Source organism: Panthera pardus, unplaced genomic scaffold (genome assembly GCF_024362965.1).
Source record: "Panthera pardus isolate Hobbes unplaced genomic scaffold, ASM2436296v1 HiC_scaffold_1, whole genome shotgun sequence".
In the NCBI taxonomy this organism is placed as follows: Eukaryota; Metazoa; Chordata; class Mammalia; order Carnivora; family Felidae; genus Panthera; species Panthera pardus.
Genome location: NW_026526654.1, coordinates 42,587,492 through 42,610,413, shown reverse-complemented (window position 1 = coordinate 42,610,413; position 22,922 = coordinate 42,587,492).

Sequence of the window (22,922 nt, the reverse complement as noted above, 5' to 3'; positions counted from 1 at the left end):
GGCAGCAAGGGATAAACGTGCCCTCACATATAAAGGGAGACCTATAAGACTCGTGACTGATCTCTCTTTTGAATCTTGGCAGGCCAGAAAGGATTGGCACGATATCTTCAGTGTGCTAAACAGAAAAAATATGCAGCCGAGAATCCTTTATCCAGCAAGTCTGTCATTTAGAATAGAAGGAGAGATAAAGATCTTCCCAAACAAACAAAAACTGAAGGAATTTGTCACCATTAAACCAGCCCTACAAGAGATCCTAAGGGGGATCCTGTGAGACAAAGTACCAGAGACATCACTACAAGCATAAAACATACAGACATCACAATGACTCTAAACCCGTATCTTTCTATAATAACACTGAATGTAAATGGATTAAATGCACCAACCAAAAGACATAGGGTATCAGAATGGATAAAAAAACAAGACCCATCTATTTGCTGTCTACAAGAGACTCATTTTAGATCTGAGGACACCTTTAGATTGAGAGTGAGGAGATGGAGAACTATTTATCATGCTACTGGAAGCCAAAAGAAAGCTGGAGTAGCCATACTTATATCAGACAAACTAGACTTTAAATGAAAGGCTGTAACAAGAGATGAAGAAGGGCATTATATAATAATTACAGGGTCTATCCATCAGGAAGAGCTAACAATTATAAATGTCTATGCGCCGAATACCGGAGCCCCCAAATATATAAAACAATTGCTCATAAACATAAGCAACCTTATTGATAAGAATGTGGTCATTGCAGGGGACTTTAACACCCTGCTTACCGAAATGGATAGATCATCTAGACACACGGTCAATAAAGAAACAAGGGCCCTGAATGATACATTGGATCAGATGGACTTGACAGATATATTTAGAACTCTGCATCCAAAAGCAACAGAATATACTTTCTTCTCGAGTGCACATGGAACATTCTCCAACATAGATCACATACTGGGTCACAAAACAGCCCTTCATAAGTATACAAGAATTGAAATTATACCATGCATACTTTCAGACCACAATGCTATGAAGCTTGAAATCAACCACAGGAAAAAGTCTGGAAAACCTCCAAAAGCATGGAGGTTAAAGAACACCCTACTAACGAATGAGTGGGTCAACCAGGCAATTAGAGAAGAAATTAAAACATATATGGAAACAAACGAAAATGAAAATACAACAATCCACACGCTTTGGGACGCAGCAAAGGCAGTCCTGAGAGGAAAATACATTGCAATCCAGGCCTATCTCAAGAAACAAGAAAAATCCCAAATACAAAATCTAACAGCACACCTAAAGGAAATAGGAGCAGAACAGCAAAGGCAGCCTAAACCCAGCAGAAGAAGAGAAATAATAAAGATCAGAGCAGAAATAAACAATATAGAATCTAAAAAAACTATAGAGCAGATCAACGAAACCAAGAGTTGGTTTTTTGAAAAAATAAACAAAATTGACAAACCTCTAGCCAGGCTTCTCAAAAAGAAAAGGGAGATGACCCAAATAGATAAAATCATGAATGAAAATGGAATTATTACAACCAATCCCTCAGAGATACAAACAATTATCAGGGAATACTATGAAAAATTATATGCCAACAAATTGGACAACCTGGAAGAAATGGACAAATTCCTAAACACCCACACTCTTCCAAAACTCAATCAGGAGGAAATAGAAAGCTTGAACAGACCCAGAACCAGCGCAGAAATTGAATTGGTTATCAAAATCTCCCAACAAATAAGAGTCCAGGACCAGATGGCTTCCCAGGGGAGTTCTACCAGACGTTTAAAGCAGAGATAATACCTATCCTTCTCAAGCTATTCCAAGAAATAGAAAGGGAAGGAAAACTTCCAGACTCATTCTATGAAGCCAGTATGACTTTGATTCTTAAGCCAGACAGAGACCCAGTAAAAAAAGAGAACTACAGGCCAATATCCCTGATGAATATGGATGCAAAAATTCTCAATAAGATACTAGCAAATCGAATTCAACGACATATAAAAAGAATTATTCACCATGATCAAGTGGGATTCATTCCTGGGATGCAGGGCTGGTTCCACATTCGCAAATCAATCAACGTGATACATCACATTAACAAAAAAAAAGAGAAGAACCATATGATCCTGTCAATCGATGCAGAAAAGGCCTTTGACAAAATCCAGCACCCTTTCTTAATAAAAACCCTTGAGAAAGTCAGGATAGAAGGAATATACTTAAAGATCATAAAAGCCATTTATGAAAAGCCCACAGCTAACATCATCCTCAACGGGGAAAAACTGAGAGCTTTTTCCCTGAGATCAGGAACACGACAGGGATGCCCACTCTCACCGCTGTTGTTTAACATAGTGCTGGAAGTTCTAGCATCAGCAATCAGACAACAAAAGGAAATCAAAGGCATCAAAATTGGCAAAGATGAAGTCATGCTTTCGCTTTTTGCAGATGACATGATATTATACATGGAAAATCCGACAGACTCCACCAAAAGTCTGCTAGAACTGATACATGAATTCAGCAAAGTTGCAGGATACAAAATCAATGTACAGAAATCAGTTGCATTCTTATACACTAACAATGAAGCAACAGAAAGACAAATAAAGAAACTGATCCCATTCACAATTGCACCAAGAAGCATAAAATACCTAGGGATAAATCTAACCAAAGATGTAAAAGATCTGTATGCTGAAAACTATAGAAAGCTTATGAAGGTAATTGAAGAAGATATAAAGAAATGGAAAGACATTCCCTGCTCATGGATTAGAAGAATAAATATTGTCAAAATGTCAATACTACCCAAAGCTATCTACACATTCAATGCAATCCCAATCAAAATTGCACCAGCATTCTTCTCGAAACTAGAACAAGCAATCCTAAAATTCATATGGAACCACAAAAGGCCCCGAATAGCCAAAGTAATTTTGAAGAAGAAGACCAAAGCAGGAGGCATCACAATCCCAGACTTTAGCCTCTACTACAAAGCTGTCATCATCAAGACAGCATGGTATTGGCACAAAAACAGACACATAGACCAATGGAATAGAATAGAAACCCCAGAACTAGACCCACAAACGTATGGCCAACTCATCTTTGACAAAGCAGGAAAGAACATCCAATGGAAAAAAGACAGTCTCTTTAACAAATGGTGCTGGGAGAACTGGACAGCAACATGCAGAAGGTTGAAACTAGACCACTTTTTCACACCATTCACAAAAATAAACTCAAAATGGATAAAGGACCTGAATGTGAGACAGGAAACCATCAAAACCTTAGAGGAGAAAGCAGGAAAAGACCTCTCTGACCTCAGCCGTTGCAATCTCTTACTCGACACATCCCCAAAGGCAAGGGAATTAAAAGCAAAAGTGAATTACTGGGACCTTATGAAGATAAAAAGCTTCTGCACAGCAAAGGAAACAACCAACAAAACTAAAAGGCAACCAACGAAATGGGAAAAGATATTTGCAAATGACATATCGGACAAAGGGCTAGTATCCAAAATCTATAAAGAGCTCACCAAACTCCACACCCGAAAAACAAATAACCCAGTGAAGAAATGGGCAGAAAACATGAATAGACACTTCTCTAAAGAAGACATCCGGATGGCCAACAGGTACATGAAAAGATGTTCAACGTCGCTCCTTATCAGGGAAATACAAATCAAAACCACACTCAGATATCACCTCACGCCAGTCAGGGTGGCCAAAATGAACAAATCAGGAGACTATAGATGCTGGAGAGGATGTGGAGAAACGGGAACCCTCTTGCACTGTTGGTGGGAATGCAAATTGGTGCAGCCGCTCTGGAAAGCAGTGTGGAGGTTCCTCAGAAAATTAAAAATAGACCTACCCTATGACCCAGCAATAGCCCTGTTAGGAATTTATCCAAGGGATACAGGAGTACTGATGCATAGGGGCACTTGTACCCCAATGTTTATAGCAGCACTCTCAACAATAGCTAAATTAGGAAAGAGCCTAAATGTCCATCAACTGATGAATGGATAAAGAAATTGTGGTTCATATACACAATGGAATACTACGTGGCAATGAGAAAGAATGAAATATGGCCCTTTGTAGCAATGTGGATGGAACTGGAGAGTGTGATGCTAAGTGAAATAAGCCATACAGAGAAAGACAGATACCATATGGTTTCACTCTTATGTGGATCCTGAGAAACTTAACAGAAACCCATGGGGGAGGGGAAGGAAAAAAAAAAAAAAAAAAAGAGGTTAGAGTGGGAGAGACCCAAAGCATAAGAGACTGTTAAAAACTGAGAACAAACTGAGGGTTGATGGGGGGTGGGAGAGAGGGGAGGGTGGGTGATGGGTATTGAGGAGGGCACCTTTTGGGATGAGCACTGGGTGTTGTATGGAAACCAATTTGACAATAAATTTCATATATTTAAAAAAAAGAAAAAAAGAAAAAAAAGGAAAAAAAATAAAGTGGCTGGAGGGAGAAAAAAAAACCAAATTCCTATCTAGTCTACAACTTATTTTACTACCAATTTAACTGCTGATTTATAGATGGATCCCTAATTTAGTAAGTATTCATATAATGGCTAAATGTTCATATAGGATAATGTTCAGACTTGTTTTGTGTTTCTTTGGTGAAAATTCCTGCCATTGGCCACTCTTTTGGACTGTCACTGAAGAGTAAGGTTAAAAAATTTGGGAGGACACTATAGCATATCTTAAAAATAATTGGATGGATTGAGAACCGGCAGTATTAAACTTCAATGTTTTAAGTTGTACGCATGATAGTTGCCATATTAAAGTATCTGAGAAAGGAATAGGTCTATGCATAAGGGCCTGAAGGTACGATTGTGGAGAATCAGTATGAAATTATGGAAAGGGGATGATAAAACTGATGTAGGATGGGATGTAGGAGAACCCTGTGGGTCATTTAGAGAATCTGGGAATACAGAGCTGGAAGAAACAAGAATGGATTCTTCTTCCAATTGGGAGGGAAGTATTTAGAATATTTAGAAAAATTCAATCATAAATATTTAGAATGAGCTGTGCGTCTAAAAGGGAGAGTGAGTGACCCAGGGAATATTGTCAGATTGAAGTTCACAGAATTTGAGGAGCAAAATTTTCCTGAAGCCAAGACAAGGGGTTGATTTGTAGACAGAAAAGATCTAGATATGCCAGGTACCTGGATTTCTGAGCAAGATAAAACAGGTTGTGGCCAAGGAATAAAAGTAAAAGTGATTTTTAAAAAAGATAGTAAACGCTAGGACTTAGGGAAGAACTACATCTTGCTTTAAAATAAAGTAAACTGCGTCAGATGAGCCTAGGAAACCATGAATGCAGACTTCCTTTCCCCTTTGGAAGGGTGTGCTTTACTTGCATTCTTTCAAATAGTGTTCATTTTAGTTTTTTCTTTTCTGCCTGGAAATATCTAAAGCTAAACATAATCACTAGGTAGTCATTACAGAATTCCTTACTTTGTGGCATACAGCTGTGATGCAACTAGAGAAATTATGTCAGATTTTGTTTGTTTGAAAAATGAGACAATGTGAAGTTTATTAAATACGAACATATGATTCTTTAAGGTGTAAATAATACAGTAACATCCCTTCTACCCTCCATAAAAGCAATTTATATTCTTTTCTCCTTAGGCTCATTTTTTCCTTGGTAAACGTATCTGTACTGCCTTGAAAAATGATTAGAATTGACTTAATGTTAATCTATTCCTGTAACATAGTTTTGATATCCAGCTTTTTCCTTGAGCATGTACAGATCTTTTTTCCCCCCATATTTGTGAAATTTTCTCTTTACATCAGATCTTTGCAATGGCTGTGTTCAATTCTGTTATATTCTAATAGAATTGTATCTGATATTTGCTAAAATCTGAATGATTGGTGCTCAATAAAAACAGTATAATAACAATAATAATCCTAAATGATTTATGTGAATTAGAAAACATACTCCCACTGTAACTGAAAAGCAAACTTGGAATATCTTTGGCCTTTCATAGGATTGATAAATTATTTTCAGACTTGCAGTTTTATGGGAAAAGTGAAGATCACCCAAAGGATTTCAAATATCATAGGGATTATGTAATGCGTGGCAGCTGGTGGGTTGAAGACAGAGTATCCCACCCTAATTCTTACTAAGACACTGATTTCGTTTGGGTAATAAGGGGTATTTCTAAGTATTATCTCAATAAGATAAGGTGACGTTACCCTAGTTTGAATCCATAGCACATGAAGCACAACGAACTAATCAAACAGTAAAGTATCAGTAAAAATAGAAGGCTGAGCATGAACTTAAACAACATGCATCTTGGAGGCATGCACCAACAATCATCTTACTTTGACAAAAATCTCTTCTGTGGTAAAGTCCTCCAGGGAATGTGATTATACCACTTCCTTCTTTACTCAGTACCAATGTTTACAAATCTTCTTGTAAGAAAATACTTTTTTATATTTAACCTAAATCCCTATGTGGAAGCTTAAGCCCACTACTTCCTCTTCCAGTTTTAGTGAAGATGTAATACAGCTGCAGCTTCCAGATGGTTCTTTAAAAAAAAAAAAAAAAAGACCTAAGGCTTATTTACATATAATCAGCTCAGCTATCCCCTTTCTCTATCCTCATCAACAAGAAAAAAAGATTGCATTGCCTCCTCTTACATTCCTATTCCCTCTAAGGTTGCACATTACCATTTTATTTTATCTTTGTAGTTAAATCTTTCCACCTGTCCCTAATTATTTCCTTATGACCAATTTCCAGAAGTGAAATTCCTGGGTCAAAAGGTAAGCATATTTTCAATATTTTTGTGATTTATATTGCCAACTGACTCTTGAGATAGATGTTTATTTATGCATCTACTGGCTGTGCAGCAAACAAAACGTTTCTTCTCACTCTTGCCAATGTGTATTATCACTCTTTTTATCTTTGCCAATTGGTGACTCGTTATTTTAGTTTTCACTTCTTTTCTTACAATGAGGTTAAGCTTTTGTTTTTTCATATATGCTGGTAATTTGTTTTTATGTGTGTGTAAGAATTCTGTTTTCTATTCCTTTGCCTGTTTCAATATTGGCATTTCTCGTTTGTAATGTTTTTCTAGGAAAGACAATAACCTTTCTTTGCACGTTACCCATATAGTTCTTCCACTTTTTGCTTGCTATTTTATTCTACTTGTCAAATTTGGAAGAAGCAGATGTTTAAAATTTTTAATGTAGCAAAACTGATAAATCAGTAATTTGTGAGGCTTGTGAAGGAGTCTGTTCATACCCGCAAGATTATATAAATATTCACTTATATTTTCTTTCTTAGTACTCTTATAATTTCAGAGAAATAAGGGAAGGCATCACAGAGAAGGTGACATCTGAGCAAAGACCTGACAGAGTTAAAGAGGGGGCCATATGCATATTTTGGGGAGAAACATTCCAGGCAAAGAGAACCACAAATGCAAGAATCTTGTAATTGGAACTTTTGTGTATGGTTTGAGGACCAGCAACGAGGCCAGTGTGTTTGAGGTAGAATGACTGAAGGGGTAGAAAACACTGGCCATGTTGCATAGGGCTTTCAAGCTCACCATAAATCCTTTATTCTGAGAGAAATGGGAACATTGCGGGAGGAGGGTTTAATCGCAGAAGTCACGTGACCTGAGCTTCATTCTAACAGGATTACTCTTTATTCTTTAATAGTTCAATCAGTTGATTCAAATTATTTATCGAATCTTTTTTTCCCGGATGGAGAGGTTATTCTTTTTGATATAATTTATATAAATTATTAAATTGTTAAGGATGCTTAGCGTTAATATAAATTAATCTAACGTGGAACTTTCATTTTGTTTGCTTTAATCTCTTGACTTTCTCTTGCATAAATAAAACACTGTTTTAATTGTTGTACCTTAAAGTACATTTAAAGTCTGATTGAGCAGATTCCTTTTTATTACTGTTTTCTCAAATTTTTCTCGCCTGTTTTTGGTCATTTTTTTTCTATATATAAACTTTAATGTTATGATCAAGTTACTAAAATTCATTGGCTTTGGATGTGTGAATAAACTGCCTGGATTATTTCTGAGCAAGAATTGAAATCTGTGCAATACTGTCTTTCAGTAATTTAAGCTTCATTTAAAACTTTTTCATCAAGTTTTGTAATTTATCACATCCAGGTCTTGTACATTTCTTGTTCTCTCTTAAGTTTGTTCTATAGTTTTTAAATTTTTTTTTTCAACGTTTATTTATTTTTGAGACAGAGAGAGACAGAGCATGAACAGGGGAGGGGCAGACAGAGAGGGAGACACAGAATCTGAAACAGGCTGCAGGCTCTGAGCGGTCAGCACAGAGCCCGACACGGGGCTCGAACTCACGGGCCGTGAGATCATGACCTGAGCCGAAGTCGGACGCTCAACCGACCAAGCCACCCAGGTGCCCCAAGTTTGTTCTATAGTTTTAAGACACACTGATGTTTATGTTAACCTAATTTCAGTATTATAAAAAACAGTGTTTTCTTAAGAAACTATTACATGGATGACTTCTGTTTTCTTGCTTGCACTTTGTTCTCAAAGACATCTTGGTACTGGGAAGAAGGCAAGCTCTTTGATTTTGAACAGGTCTGGATTTGAATCTTGATTCTGCCACATATATAGCCTTGAAAAGTTTACTTTATTTGATTGAGTCTGTTTCCTCAATGGTATCATGATAATAATCCCTGATAGGGTTTATATGGAGATTAAATGAGGTAAGTGAACACAGGATATAACAGTCATTCAGTACATTTTTATTTTTTGACTTTTCTAGTGATTTATATTTTCCTCCTAACCTTGCAGTTCATATTTAATCTTCATAGGGCAGATAAGATACACCATGAAAGGTAGATGGCGTTTCTATCTGCTGCTTGAAGGGCTGCCTCTCCAGAGCCTCCACACCTCATTTTTTCCTCTACTTTCTTAGTCTTATATGAACTAGTTCTACCTAAATCATTTTAAACATTAGTAAATAATATCCTGTGAAATTATCTTTTGTGACAGAAGGCAGCTTCTTTTTTATTCTTTAAAGTTTTTTTAATGTTTATTTCTTTTTTGAGAGAGAGACAGAGTATGAGTGGGGAGGAGCAGAGAGAGAGGGAGACACAGAATCCGAAGCAGGCTCCGGGCTCTGAGCTGTCAGCACAGAGCCCAACGCGGGGCTCGAACCCACGAACTGAACTGTGAGGTCATGGCCTGAGCTGAAGTCGAATGCTCAACCGATGGAGCCACCCAGGCACCCTGACAGAAGGCAACTTCTAAAACATGGCATTCCAATGGTCTCTGTCATGTCACTTCACTGAAATAACTTTCTATTGCCAACAACTGAGAGAACGATCAGGGACGTCTCCGAGATAGATTTTACTACCATGAAATGACAACCTTGTCTTTCTCATATTTTCTGAAGTAGCATCCATATCGGAAAGACACAAGAGCTGACCATTTGAATGGATAAAAAAGGGATATGACAGAGTTAGGGAATTTGAGGTATCAACTATCTATACAGAGTAGATAACTATCCGTTTTCTGTAACCCAGTTGGTTTGATACATCCAAGCCTATCTTGCAGCCTATTCTATTTAGTTCTCCTCCAGCTGGCTTTTTCTCCATAGTTGAGCCTAGTCTTTTCCTCTCATGATTTTACCTTTAAATCCTGTTCTCAGGGTGAGCTAATTCTCTTTTGCTTGCAAAGTTGATGATTGGAGAAGCAAAGTCCTTTTTATGTCTGGAAAATAAATCTGCTCTATACACTTCAGGTAGACACTGCCCTCTTCATTAGATTTGACCCCTGATTTGGCAGCATCCCATGGATGATGCCTATAGCCATGCCCTTGATTGGCCTCTGGTGTGTTTCCCAGTCTACTCTCCTTGAATAATCTTCATGTTTTCTGTTTCAGGGCCTGTCAGAGGCCTAATGGCTCAGCCTCTCCAATCTCATTGCGGTTCTTCTCTTGCTCTCTGTTCTCGTGTACTATGAAATGAATATAGGGGCACCTGGGTGGCTCAGTCGGTTAGTCAAGCGTCCGACTCTTGGTTTTGGCTCAGGTCATGATCTCATGGTTTTGTGAGTTTGAGCCCCGTGTTGGGCTCTGTGCTGGCAGAGGGGGACTTGCCTGGGATTCTCTCTCTGCACCCTGCCCCCACTTGCACTGTCTTTGTCTCTCTTCAAATAAATAAACTTAAAAAAAAATTTTTCTTAAAGGATTATACATACTTCACATTGCCATCTATAGTATGGTCATTTCTTTTCGTTTCTGGAGGCTAACTACATCTTTTCATCACTACACTATTTTCCCTGCTATTATACTTTTCTCCAGTTCTGTTGGTCTAGATTCGTACCTAGTGGACTGATATAAATCTGACTTGGCCCATGTCATATATGATCATGTCAGTGAAGTCTCCTTGATCTATCCAAAATGATGTGGCTCCTCTCTCATTCACATTCTTGTAATTCTTTTTACTTCTTCCCAGGTAGTTGTGGTATTCTCCCTTGTATTATCTGGCAAGTACTTAGTGCTAAGTATGTACCAGTTATGATACTAGGTACTGAGAATGCAAAAATGAACGCCACAAGAGTATACCATTAGGAACACCAAAGTAGGCAGAGAGGCATATAAAATATTATATTGCAACAAAAATATTATATTGAAACAAATATAGCTCAGGGGATGTAATTGTTTCCCAGAGCTCCTTAAAATGCACTTTGTAGGGCTAGTCCTTCCTCTTCTCCTGGATGAAAATCAAACTATAACTTAGGATTCTATCTTAAGGCATAAAACCTTCTCTTAATGTAGTAATTATAATGTCCTATCCCAAGAAATGTCACCACCAACCCTCTACCTCCTCTTATTTAATGGAAAATGGAATTTCTTTCCTCTTTTGGGTCTGGTGGGAGAGAAAAGTAGGAGAGACAGGTTGGGGCAAGGTGTTCCTGCCACTGCTTTGTTACCATTGTGGGCTATGTAGTGCCGCTCTTTGGTCCTGATGAATGCTTAATATTAGCACTTTCTTTTACAGGTGCTCTTGTGGGTTCTTTGGAGCCCTTCCACTCCTCCAACTTCCCAACTTTACCAGTATTCCTTCCCTTGCCTCACTCAATAGTTGAGGACTTCTGTGCTTGTTTGGGCTGGTTATGTCCTATTCACTGGTGATAACTGCCAGTTTCTCTTTGTTCCTACTTTGGGTAACTTTCTAGGCCAGGACCCTAGATGATCCCACATAATTGTTCTTTCACTCATTTGGCCACATCTGTTCCAATGGAAGCTTTCATTCATTCATTTCTTATTCCCTCTCTTCCATCCCCCTAGCCTCACCCCAGTAAATATTGGGTTTACATACTGATCTCAGTTCAACAACTGCTTCATTTCTTCCACAAAGAACCTTCCAGCCCACCTCTTGCACTTTACATTCCCAAGCAAGACTCAGGTGCTGGTCCCCAGTAGTATAGGACATGTATTGAATCCTTCCACTTGTCCCTTTAAAACTCTGTCTTTTTCAGGGTGCCTGAGTGACTCAGTTGGTTGAGCATCTGGCTCTTCTTTTTTTATGTTTAATTTTGGTAGGGAGGGAGGGAGGGAGAGAGAGAGAGAGAGAGAGAGAGAGAATGAATGTGAGCAGGGGAGGGGCAGAGAGAGAGGGAGACACAGAATCTAAGGCAGGGTCCAGGCTCTGAGCTGTCAGCACAGAGCCTGACATGGGGCTCAAACCCACGGACCATGAGATCATGACCTGAACTGCAGTTGGACGCTTAACCAACTAAGCCACCCAGGCGCCCCTCACCTGACTCTTGATTTTGGCGCAGGTCATGATCCCAGGGTGGTGGGATCAAGCCCCTCATCGAGCCCCATGTCAAGCCCTGTGCTGAGTATGGGCTTAAGATTCTCTCTCTCCCCCTCTACCCCCACCCAAAACAAAACAAAACAAAACAAAACAAAACAAAACAAAACCCTCAACTCTGTCTTCTGACTTGAGATAGAAAGTGAGCACCACAGTCTCCCCCTATAGCTTTCTCCAAAAATCTTCTCCATATCCACTATCACTTTTCTGAGCTCTTCCTAAATTTTTAAAGGTACACTGTCACCTAAGGGTCACAACACTTATTTTCTGCCATTCTAATTTTTCAAATCTTGCTTTGAAATATAGTATCTGTAGTTTTCATACTTCTGCTAAAACAGAGATAGGGAATCTCATTTTAATTCCCAACTACATAATTATATTATTATTAAGGAGGAATGCTTATTCCTTGGTCCTTCTTATTTCCATGGTCAGGAGATGACTTTAGCTGCTTTCTCCAGGAAAGGGCAGTCCATCTTTTCCCCCTGCCACCCAAGGAGCTCTGGTGGTGTCGACACTGATTGGTGAAACTGGAGACAGCCCATACCATTTGCTGTGCTGGTGGTCAGGTTACCCGGCCTGAACAGTTCTATACTTACTCTTTTCTTCCTGGACATATCTGTCCTTGACATCCCTGGGAAAGAGTCTCTTCCATCACAGCACTGGGATTTTAAATCACGATGGGAGGTAGGAAGTCTCACTATACTCCTTAAGTTAGTCGATACTAGAACAGCTTTGGGGCTTAGGCTCTCGGCTAGAACTCTGGATAGAAGATATGTTAACTAACATCCTGAAACTAACTCTCCACATTGGTAAAGTATGACCTACTTTTTGGTGGGTAAGAAAAATATTTTTTCTAAACAGTAATTCAGTATCTCTCACAACAGTTTGAAAGAAATAGAAATTTTGTTGAGATTTTCTTTAGTCATAAGTGCTTTTTGAGGAAAATAATCAAAATGTTGAACAAGCACAGAGATGGGAACATCAGGTCTGTAACCAATGAATAAAAGGGTGGATGACATTATAGTCTGATAGTTTAGCTGGAATGAAAACACGTAGCATAGGGAAATACCTTAGGGGCTGTTATATACTAGGCTCAATAGAGTAAGAGCATAGAGTACATAATGGGCTTTGTCAAGCATTGTTAAGCTTGTTTGGTCTCAGATTTTAAGGACCCTTAAATTCCATGTTAAGAAGCTTGGGCTTATTCTCCTGGGCAGAGAAAATGCAAGGCTTGGGCAAATATATGGGAACAGATGAAAGTCTCTGAAAGCTGAGTGATGGACAAGGATATTATTTTAAGTCCAGAACACCAGACATGTTGGATGTCATTGGTGTGGACAATGGGATAAGGAATGGATTTTAGCAGGAATGTTTCTTGCTACCATCCACTGTGGATACCTCTGGGGTTGAGAGTGGGGCTATAAACCTTCTTTTTAAATTTATCCTGCATGGCTGGTAAGAATATTAGCAATTGTTACCATTTATTAAATGCCTACTGTATGTCATATAAATAATTACCGATCTTCACAATGCTGTTATGTCATTCTCATGTTTCCTTCCTTTCTTTTTACAGTGAAGAAAGTTGTCCAAGTTTCCAAACCACTACAGCAGCCTGGTATATCTAGTGTCCTTTTTGGTTGGAGACTCTGATTCCCAACTTCGTCTCTGCTACCCCCCCCCCCCCCCCCCCCCTCCCCCGGCCCCAGGTACTGAAGTCTCTGAAACAAGTGAAAATAGGCTCACTAACTTAAATCTGTTCCTGACAAAAGCTGTGGTCAGGGAAGTGAGCTTGCATTACCTGATTGACTCTTAAGTACTACAAAAATACACCTGGGAAGTTTACAAGTCTGTATTCGGATTGTATCCCATGCTAGTGAAAACTGACACGGCAGGCCTGGTGGGAAAGGCTGATGAAAGAGACATGATGGAGAAGCTGATCTGGGGATCAAAACATGATATCTGGTCACATTATCTAGTTTTCTGCAAGTTGTTGATAGAAAGTGCCTTAGTACATGGGGTGAGGGGTGAGGCTTAACAGTAGAAGAGCCTTTGGTTTGTAGCCCGTTGTGAGAATCATAGAAAACCCTGTTCTGTGGACACTCATCACCACTCTTTTCCCTAGCAGACTTTTGAAAACAGATCTAATTGTGTGTAGAAACCCACGCTCACACTTTCTGGCCAAATACTGTACCATAAAAAACTGAGAACATAGGGGAAAATAAATTCAACTGCAGACCAACTTTCTCTGAAGTCACAATCGGAGAGACACTGCTTCTTAGAAGTCTCGTTCTTCCTCCAACGACTGACAACGACGTAAAATCTATCCGTGATCCATTAGTAACTGGTCATTATCCTTCTCCTCGACTTCTACCTCCCACATTCTTGTATGTCCCTATTTCACTGTATTTTATTGTTCTGCCCGTGTCTTTCTTTTTTTCTTTTTTTTTCTAACTTTCTCCATTTTAGGAATGATTTTTAAAGCTTTCTTCTCTGTTTTTTGAAAAGTGTCATCTCAAGAAGCCTGCATAGTTTCTCACACTTCAGAAGTTATCCTGGTAGAAATGTTAATTGCTGGGGATGCTATTTGTCCTCCATTCTGTGATGCTAAAGTACTTTTGCAACGACTGTCATCAGAGGAAAAGGTGGCCCCTCTTTCTCTCAAAACCTTGAGACAGTAAGAATTAAGACATAAGGGATGTTGAAGTATTTTGGCATGACAAGCAGAGATGAAAGGCATTTAGAAGTTGGACTTGAATATACTTATTAGTCAAAGAAAATCAGATCTTATCTTAGATAAAGAAGAATAAAGTAAGTGCTAGGTTATTTATTTTGTTGTAAAATACATTAAATTGCTTTTAATTGAATACAATTTCTAAACACATTTACAAAATTAGCTAGAATCTAAGTTTAGAAGCAGATGAGTGTTTTCTTCTGTCAAGGTAATGGAACGAGGCTATAAGAGGAATAGTGTAAAATATGTACAAACTCAATGGCCCCCATAAATCAATTTTTGATCTACGTCCTTGGTCGTAAGGCAGTCTCCATTTTAGATTGTTGCAATCTTCTTGGTGGGTATAGAAAATATTTTTCCTGTACAGTAATTCAATATATCTCACAAAAATTTGAAATAAATGGAAACTTTGTTGACATTTTCTTCAGACAGACGTAAAATTGTTCCTCCTAAACATTGCTAGCTTCTGCAACCGAGAGATTTCCTTAAAAATTCTTGTCAGCAAGCGTTCCTTTCTGCCTTCACAAACAATGTCCTTTTCATGCACGTACTACCAGAAGCACAGCTCAGCCACTGAACACCTGGGACCATCTCAAAGTTCAGCCCAGCCAACCTTAGTAAGCTCAGTCAATTACTGGAGGAGATTGGCGGAGGTGGGGTGGTACCTGCCATTTGACCACAGTCCTGGCAAGCATGACTCAGTTTCTAATGGCAACAAGCTCAAAGCTCCTCTGTGGGGAAGCTTTATAATTAAATGTTAAAATAAAAGTGCTTTTCTAGGAAGGAACAAATTTCTTTCCCAAATCCTAACTTAATATGGGTTTTCAGAGCTCATAGCTTAGTAGAAAATTCAGCCTTCAGATTCTGCACATTTAAGCAGGTAGTATGTGCTTAAGAAGCTGCCATGGTGGCAAGTCTTCTAAATCCAGTGCTTTTGTTTGCCACATGTATGGCTTATGAACTTGGGCAATTGGATGTCTGTATTCTCTCCATGTTAATACAATACATTAGCATTAGCATTTGCGTGAATTCACCCTGCAAGGATGGGGACGGAGAGGGTGAATTATGCTGATGGTCTGAGTTTCCCTAGGGCTATAGGGTGATGATGTTAAGATCCTTGTGCACCAACCTGGCCTCGGTGTGATGGAGGTGTCTCTCCTGGGATGCAGTGTGATGGAAATTCAGATCTATGGGTGACTGCACAACAGCATGAACCAACGGATAGAAATGAACCAAACAGCCAAAAATGAATAGAAAAGGTAATGACAAAGGTACGATTCTCAGAAAGTGGGGACCTTCATTATGGTTTCAGTTCCATTCTTGAACATTGTGTGACTTGGGACAAGGCGTTTAACTTCTCTGGTTCCCAGTTTCTCTGTTGAGCATGTTTGCACAATATGATTCACATGGTATTTTATAATTCTAACATCCTAGTGTTCTATTATCTCTACCACTAATTTTTTTTAAAGATTCTTTAAAAATATTCTTAACATTTATTTATTTCTGAGAGACAGGAGAGAGACAGAACACAAGTGGAGGAGGGGTAGAGAGTGAGGGAGACATAGAATCTGAAGCAGGCTCCAGGCTCTGAGCTGTTAGCAGAGAGCCTGATATGGGGCTTGAACCCACGAACTGTGATATCATGACCTGAGCTGAAGTTGGACGCTTAACCAACAGAGCTACCCAGGTGCCCCTCTACCACTAATGTTATTATTTTAATATGTTCATAGATTGTATTATAGCAAAACACAAATGTGTCTTGATTTTTGATGATACATGATAATGATTTAGTAAGATTCGTTAAAAAGTGGCCAAACAGAAAGACTTACAATTCACAAAGTTCTCCTCCCTTGAAAACTAACAATATGCACATATGTTCCCAACCTACCCAGCTGGAGATACCAGAGGAAATGTAGACTACAACCTGTACGGAAAAACCTGTTCTTGTAAATCAGCTAAGCTGGTTAGAGTGTCTTCCAAAAATTCAAGACTATGTTGTTATAATACTTAGTATCTATTTTCAATGGTTGCTTCATGAATATTCTAATATAAACCAGATGCTTTCCTTTGATTAATAAAACTACTAGGAAAACATTATTGGCATAATCCAAAACTTATGTGAAAGCCTCATTGCTATTACCCACTGAGCCATAATTTGGAAAAGAGAAAAAAGTAAAAATGCATATAAATCCAATGGAATAACCCAAGAGTTTTGCGTTAATAAATCACAAAAATCAATTCATCCAGACAAGACGTAAACTAAAGATTCATACTGTGTTTGCATGTGGACCACTCCTTCACAGGTGTTTTGAGTTTTTACTAATTAATAAGAGAACATATGTTAATGGTAGACTGAGCACTGGGCTGAAAGTCAGGGGAATTTGGATTTTATTTTGGATTCTCCCATTTTTTACTCCATGACTCTATTCTCAAACCCTGTGCCACTGTTTCCACATCTGTTAAAATAGGGATAACAATATTCACTTGACCGATGTGAGATTAAATCATGGACTTTAAAAGAACGAAAGCCCATGAATTTCCAGAAAAAAATACAGGATTATTGTTATGTTACTAGGACTGAAGCTTTTGGTAAAAGTATCATCTATAAGCGTCTATACAAGTCCTGTAAGTTTCTCAGAGCCCTTGAAAAGTTCCAGGTCTGCCTATGATCTTGCAGTGGGTGGACTCACCCTTGATGCCCTCAGGCCATCCAGCTGCCCTGTGCCTTTTAGTCCCACAGTGAGGCTGAATGCCAGGTGCAAAATCTGGGGTGGGCAAATCCTTAAAACAGACTCAGAAACAAACTGTCTTAGAAGGACAAGTGAGAGTGTTGTTATTCCAAATGTAACCTTCAGGCACTGTTGAATAAGACCCGTGATGATTCCTGTAGAACACAGGACTCCCAGAGGGTGAGTAAATTGGCCCACCCTATTAAGGTGATCCCTTTGAGAGAGTGAGAGCTTCATCCTCACCTTCGAGGCGAACGAACGAGCCCACAATCTTTCTTCTCCATTTATGGAACAGGAGTGTCAGAGGCCAAGGCTCTGCCTCTTTTGGCTGTGCTCAAGTTGCTTCTGATTCATCCTTCCCTGACAAGGAGAGAGAGCGGTCCCATGGCTGCAAGCCTGGTAGGTATTGCCGGCTCTCGAGGCCAGGGGAGTGCCTTTGAATGAGAGTATTATTGAAGGGCGAACACGTGGAAGGAGGCTCTGCCCTGCACCCTTGTCTTGGCTCTCAAACATTCTATCCCATGAGAGATATAGGCTTCTTAGTGAGTGTAGCCATTGTCATAGAATTAGGATAGTTCCACTCCAATAACTCAAACCCTTCTTGAACGTAAAAATATGTTTGTTTTCACCCACTGTGAATAAGACCTTTTAGGTAAGCAAGAACTCCCTGAAATGCAAAGTCATATATTCATTCCATCGTCATGGTATGAGATCAGGGGTTTATGAAAACTCCTCTCAACTCATCAAATTTCTCTATATTTGGAGGATGACAAGTTACTGCATATATCAGTCTTCATGGGGTTCATGGTTTTTCTTGTGGACATGTGAAATCCACTCACAACCCCTTGGCAACACTTTTGTAAGATCATATGCGTGAAGCCGGCTCTACCTGGTGTTTTTCACACCATGGAGAATTTGGCTTTTTGTTAACTGCATCTACTGTCTTAAAGCTCTTTATAGACTCTTTTCTAAGTGATATTAATAGTAATGGTAGTCCTTTATTAATAATGTATAATAACAATAGCTCTCATTAAAACAACACCAGTTAGGTGATAAGAGAAAGGGTTAGATTGTGATTAGGAAATGGGTCTGTGGACATCAATACTACTAAAGTCATTTATTCCTTCCCTCATAAAGCAGAAACAAATATAATGACTAAGATCTTCATGAAATCCTGTCACAGTCACAAAATTGCAGGCTGGTGCTTTCATTTGTGGGAGAGTTTCCTTGGTGGTGTTGTGTGATGGGGCATCCCCAGGAGAAAAAAAACAAAGGATTATTTGCATGATGTCCCTGAGTTCCCTGTGGACTTCCTTCATTCCTCCCAGGCGGGAGTCCCCATCAGTAGCAAAAATGTGAGCAGGGATGCTGGGTTCTTGTCCTGATTTTATTATGTAATGCCGTGTGCCTAAATGACAGCATCCCTGGCTCCATTTTTCTTATCTGTGAGATGGGAAGGATTATATCCATCTATCAGAAATTTCATTTCGTTTGCAAGGTAAAACTGCACTCAGTGATGCTTTCTAAAGTGCTCTGAAAGATCACACCTCTGCTTCTGGCTGGTCTCCCACCTTATGGCCCCCACACCATTTCAGATCCCCAGAGTGCTTAAGCTGCATTCAGTGCACATACCTGCTCAGCGCCTCCCAGACCTCTACTCCCTGTCCTTCTTTCTACCTTCCCAAGGATAAGTCAATCAGGATAAATGTTCTTAACGAATTCATCACAAGCTGTTGAGTGTTGTTAAAGGGTCATGTTACTTCTTCCTTTCTCTCTTCTTTCCTTTCTTTTCCTTCTTCCCTTCCTTCTAAGTGGGTGTATCACACCAAAATGCATGTGAGGTAAGAGACACAGCATAAAGTACAGATATGTTAAAACTATAAAATAAAACAAGCTAAGAAGCCATTATTTGAATAATGTAAGATGGATGGAGGAGAAATTATTCAAGAAAATCCAAGCTAGGGAAGCTCCTGAAATTTCATGATGAAATTTAATATTGAGCTTCCAGGCAGACAAGGCAAAGAGGAAAACAGAAAAAAAAAATTTAAGGGAGACAAATTTTCCTACTCCTAATTCTTAGAAAAATGATCATCTGCAAATTCCTAGGTGCCTAAATAAGAAAGTGGATAATGTCTTCAATTCAGGCTTTTGTTGTTATTGTTGTTAAAGAGTATGTAGTCCACATACTCTTTTGTTAACAAAAATATTAACCGCTGATGAAATACAAGCTGACTTCATTCATACGGAGACTCCTGGGGCATTTGCATTTTTAGAGTAGGCTCTGATTTTATTTAACTCTGAAGTTACTTACAAAATCAACATCTGTGGTGTTAGACATGGAAGCTGGTTTTGCAAGTGGGAATCTCTACCGTAATAATCGCTTTCTGCACTCACCCTGGCTTTGCATTGTATGTTTTCCCCATAGTGTTGGATTCAGTGTGCCTGTGAGAGTTTTATGTCCATGTCTGGTTTTTGGAATGGGGACTCAGAAATGGAGATAGAGCCTTGAAGAAAATGGCCCAGAAATCATTTACACTAAGCTGTAGCTATCATTTTCACTTCCCTTGGAAGGAGAACTCCTTGGAATTATTTCACATATAACCTCTCAAAAATATTTTAAAGTAAGCTTCATTAATCATTACTTGGCCATTTCCTAGGCCTTGTCCCAAAGGTCTGGTGAGCTTTAAATCCCTAGTGACACCTGCTGGGCAGACCTCCGCTCACTGTGGCGGGCTTTCCATCAGCCCGCCTCTTCTTTAACATGCAAAGCTGCAGGCCGCGGGGTAGGGGCTGGCTGCAGCCTCTTCAGCTCAAAGCCAGCCTGCTCATTTCTCATGCAGGTGACCTCTGCCAGAAAAACTCTGCACCAGAGTCTCCCCGATGGTCTCTCGGGGATTGATTTCCACCCTGCCCAGCCCCAGGAAACAAATGGGGATCTAGCAAAGTTGGAGGGAGAGAGACAGGGGCAGTGAGACAGAGAAAAGACATCCAACAGCATCCGCCCCCACTCCCAGCCCCAAGTTACTCTAAGCTGCTTCTTTGTCTGAAAACTCCAAGGTGAAAGATGCTACTTGAGCCGTATGTTTTGTTCAAGCACAAACCAAATTATGCTATACTTGCTTATATCTGAACATATTGGTTTATCTTACATAGAGTTTAATTGATGCAAACTTGAACTTCAGTATGTTAGAATTTCAGAGAAAACACCATCCCTGTGATTTAGATTGCTGTGTTTTCCCTTTGAACAAAGCGAAGAGGAGCAAGGCAATTACACCTCAGCCTCCGTTTATTTCGTTCATATTCAACAGCCATTACAAAAACAGTGTTTAGCCTCTTGTAGTATTACCTCTTATGTCCTTTACTGTCCAACTGCAAAATTTCTTTCAGAGTCAACATCTGCATCCTTGGACAGATCAACTAGTGTGTAAAGTCCATGTTAGCTGATCAAGCATGGCTTTGTTTGCACTTACTCACTGCGCATCCAGCGCTGCGTAAGTGGTTTTGCATATTAACTAAGTGCACAGTAACCTTCCTTTACCTCCTCAGAGCTCCACCCCCTCCCACCCAGCCTCCTCGGGAAATCAGCGCTGTTACTCTCCGCGGAGGAAGCTGCCAAGAGGTTGCCATGGCAACTGTTCTGCTTTCAGCAGCTACTTTTCTGGTTTAAGGGGAGGGGGGTGGGGGGGCGGTGGAGAAAAGAAAAAAAAAAAAAAACCTGAGGAGAACTAGGCAGCTTTTTGATCAGAGTTCAGATAAAGAGGGTCACAGTAATTTGCCGGCAGTACCTAAAATAACCCGATGGGTTAGAGAGCTCCAGCAAGAGAAGCAAACCCACAAACTAAAAAGGTAAGGGCAGTGGAAGGGCAATAATGAAATTATTTGGTAGTGGTCTTAGGCTGAAGCATTTCAAATTGGTATCAGTCCATCTCATCTAGGATGCTGTTTTATGAATCTTTTCATTTTTGTCCAGAGTCAAACAAAGATGATGAGTTTTATGAGATTATAAACGGCGAGGGGGTAAAACAGCACCAGAATGGGAATCTCACATCTGAAAGTCATTTTCTAGAACTTCATTCAGCACAGGAACAATGCAGCATTCAGGCATAATGAGCTGAAAGTGCTCAGTGCGCCAGGTCAAGTCGGCAACCTCTGAGCTCCTCTCCAAGAGAGGTTTGCCAAGGTAGGCCACAGAACAGTCTCCTTTCAAAGGAAGGGCTGGGCTTCAGCAGGGAAAATTGCAACAAGTCCAAATATGGAAAGCTGGGCAAGCCAGACTGGTTGGTGGGTTCCCGGGACATGCAGAGAGCTGTGCTAAAAGCTCCAGACACCTGATTCCTGGGATTTCGGCAGCTGTCCATGAAAGAGCTGAGCAGTTCGGTGATTCCTGGCAGAAGGCCTGCAGGTCTTGGGCAGGGCCTGGTGGTGAGGGTGGCATGGGCCTGGGCAGCCTGTGCCTCATCTTCCCTGCCTCTGTTCTGCTCATCACCCCTGTGCACACCTGCTCCCCGCCTGCCAGGGAGCTTCCCAGGGCTTCTCTGCAGTCCACCTCCTCCTGCATTATTTATTCACCAGTGATGAAAACCTACTGCCCTAACCTTCCTCACACAAGCTGCTATTTTCTGAATCTGTATAGTTTTGTTCAGAACCCAGTAACAGCGCAACACCCAGATAGAGTTAAAAGAATTGTAAGGTATGCAAAACAAATCCAGAGAGACCAAATGGAGAAAGTAACATGTAGTGTCATTCTGGTGACATTGTCATTAACGTTTGATGACAAGAATGAATATTCGTAGTGGAGTAGCGAGGGAAGCACTAAGATCTCAGAGGTTAACACCTCTTTAAGGACATATAATGGTAGTGCAGCAAGGAGTCCTGAGTTCGGAGCAAAGACACTAGCTCTTTGCATGCAACAGCTTGTTTCTGACCTGAAATATAGCCATTTCTGCCTAACCCCACGATATGGTCTGAATTTTTGCGTCCCCCCCCCCCCGCCTCCCCACTCATATGTTGAAATCTTGACCCCCAAAGATGATGATATTAGCAGGTGAGGTCTTTGGGAGGGAATTAAGTCATGAGGGTGGAGCCCTAATAATTAGGATTAGTGCCCTTATAAAAGATACCCTACAGAGCTCCCTAGCTCCTTCCACCATGTAAGGGTACAAGAAGAAATCTGTACCTGAACAGGATGCTCACCTCGCCCTGGTCTCAGACTTCTAGTCTTCCAGAAGTGTGCAAAATAAATTTTTGTTGTTTATAAGCCACTCAGTATGTGGCATTTTGTTATAGGAGCCAAAAGAGACTAAGGCTAAGACATCCCATATTGTGGCAGAGATAATAGGTTGATTGTCAACTTTCTTTAGACTTTTGCCAGATATATATATACATATATATATATATATATGTATATATATATATATGCCATATATATAATATAATACATATATATATGTATATATATATGCCATATATATAATATAATACATATATATGATATATATATACATATATATACATATATATGTATATACATATACATATATATATGATATATATATCATATATATAGTCATAGTCTCTGACAAGTAGAGGCATTTTGAAATAGGAAGAGGTGAAAAGGGAAGGGAATAAAATATAAACAGCGGAAACAAGAAATGACTAAAGCCAATTTCTCTAAAGC